Source organism: Ursus americanus, chromosome 18 (assembly GCF_024610735.1).
Source record: "Ursus americanus isolate L20-20 chromosome 18, mUrsAme1.1.p, whole genome shotgun sequence".
Taxonomy (NCBI): Eukaryota; Metazoa; Chordata; class Mammalia; order Carnivora; family Ursidae; genus Ursus; species Ursus americanus.
In genome coordinates this window covers 39111138-39113789 of record NC_142144.1, presented here as the reverse complement: position 1 = coordinate 39113789, position 2652 = coordinate 39111138, and the positions used below count along the sequence as shown (strand labels likewise).

The 2652-nt window shown below is 38.5% G+C and overlaps 1 non-coding gene across 1 annotated transcript; it reads left to right on the top strand.

The window, feature by feature from the left end:
• Positions 1-1891: 1891 nt before the first annotated feature.
• On the top strand, positions 1892-1996 carry LOC123781365 (U6 spliceosomal RNA). The gene has a single exon (XR_006776700.1). It is a non-coding gene; the product is annotated as a U6 spliceosomal RNA (small nuclear RNA).
• Positions 1997-2652: the final 656 nt, after the last annotated feature.

Genomic DNA, 2652 nt, shown 5'->3' with positions numbered 1-2652 from the left:
CACCAACACTACTTGATACATACATATATATCATGATATATGATAAACAATGGGAAGCCATTCTAAATAGATGTGACATGATACCGCATTGTGGTTTTGATCTTCATTTCCCTAATGATTAGATGATCAAGCATCTTTTTCTCTATCTGTTGGCCATTTGTATGCCTTTGCACAAAAGTCTATTCAAGTCCTTTTCCTAATTTTAAATCAGGTATTTCTTTTTCTTTCTTTCTTTCTTTCTTTCTTTCTTTCTTTCTTTCTTTCTTTCTTTTTCTTTCTTTCTTCTTCTTTTTTTTTTTTTTTTTTGTTGTTGTTGTTGTTTGGTTTGGTTTGTTTTTTGATATTGAGTTTAGGAATTCCTTACATATTTTGGAAATTTACCCCTTATCTGACAGGTGGTTTGTAAGTATTTTCTCTCATTCTGTAGCTTTCCTTTTAACTCTGTTGATTGCTTCCTTTGCTGTGCAGTGGCTATTTAGTTTGGTGTTGTGCCATTTGTCTTATTTTGCTTTTGTTCCTTGTGCTTTTGGTGTCATATCCAATAAACTATTGCCAAAACAAATGCCATGAGGCTTTCCGTATGTTTTCCTCTAAAACTTTACAGTTTCAGGTTTTATGCTTAAATATTTAATCTATTTCAAGTTAATTTTTGTTCATGGATAAAAGAGATTTAATTTCATTCTTTTGCATATGGATATCCAGTTTTCTCAACCTCATTTGTTGAAGAGACTACCTTTTTACCAGAGTATATTCTTTTTCTTCTTAAAGATTTATTTATCTATTTGAGAGAGAGTGTGTGTAAGCATGTGAGCGGGGAAGGGTAAAGTGAGAGGAAGGGAACCTTGAGCAGACGCTCTGCTGAGCACAGAGCCCAATGTCGGGCTCAATCTCATGACCCCAAGACCATGACCTGAGCCAAAAGCAAGAGTTGGACGCTTAACCAACTGAGCCACCCAGGCAGCCCTCCCTAGAGTATATTCTTGACTTCCTTGTCAAAGAATAGTTGACCATATATGTGTGGGTCTATTTCTGGGCTTTCTATTCTGTTCTATTGGTCTGTACATCTATTTTTATTCCAGTAACATACTGTTTTAATTACTATAAATTTGTAATATATTTGTTTCAGGAGTATGATATCTCCTTCTTTGTTCTTCTTTCTCAAGACTTTTTTGGCTATTTAGGATCTTTTGTGGTTTCATGCGAATTTTAGGGTTGGTTTTTGCTATTTCTGAAAAAAAAATCATTGGGATTTTGATAGAGATGGCCTTGAATCTGAAGATTACTTTGAGTAGAATGAACTTTTACTAATATAAATTATTTCAAAGCATGAACATAGGATTTCATTCCATTTATTTGCATCTTTTTAAATTTATTTCAGCAGTGTGTTGTAGTTTTCAGTATACCAGTCTTTCACTTCCTTGGCTAGGTTTACTCTGAACCATTTTATTCTTTTCTTTTTAAAAGATTTTATTTATTTATTTGAGAGAGAGAGAGAGAGAGAGAGAGGATATGAGCAGGGGAGAGGGGAAGAGGGAGAAGCAGACTCTCCACCAAGCAGGGAGCCCATGCAGGGCTCAATCCCAGGACCCTGAGATCATGACCTGAGCTGAAGGCAAATGTTTAACCAACTGAGCCACACATGTGCCCCTTATTCTTTTTGATGCTATTGTAAATGTTTAAATTTTGTTTTAAATTTCTTTCTAGGATTATTTTCTGTTAGCGTATAGCAACACAACTAATTTTTGTATACTGATTTTGTATCATACAACTTTTACTGAATTCAAACCCCACAACCAAAAGGACCAGATGGCTTCACTGGTGAATTAAACACCAAGCATTTAAAGAATAAACATCTATCCTTCTCAACACTTGAAAAAAAAAAGTGAAAAGAGTGCTCACTTTAGCATATACACTAAAAATTGGAATAATACAGAGAAGATTAGCATGACTCCTGCACAAGAATGACACACAAATTTGTGAAGCATTCATATTTTTTTAGTAATAGCTGGGTCACCACCCTTAAAGAGATAGCAGCTTGACTGGAGAAGTAACAAAAACCCAGCAGTTTGCACAACAGGAGACAGATCTGTTTGTACTGATTTTGCAGGGTGTAGGACTTCTCCAAAAGTGAGGAACTTGGCAGGCACCATTTTCCTTCCCACCCTCCAGCATACACACTGAACTACCTTCAAGAGGCAAGGATGCACGAACACTTGCTGCCTGACCCACTGGCAGAACACCACGCTGAGTTCCCCTGAGGACAAGCCCACTCCAAGCCTGCTGGCATTAGCCCTGGGCTCAGGGCAAATTTTGTTAAAGTCATATGTGTGCCTTGACCAGCCACTGGATGCAAAACCACTAAAGCGAGGTGCACACATCTGCTGGGCTGTGGCAGGCACTCATTCCCAGAGGCTGACAGGTATTCTGCTCAGCCACCAAGTATATGGCTCCCACTGAACACCCCACCCTGTCACCACACCAGGCCCAGGTATCACACCTCACCCAAACATGAGCCCCCAGCCACACACCCATTCCAGCCCCGCCTAGCCATGGTCACTATTTTCAAGTGCAGAAGACACAGATGACTTTCTTAACACACAGAAACGGACACAGAGAGGCAAACAAAATGAGGAGACAGAGAAATTCATCTGA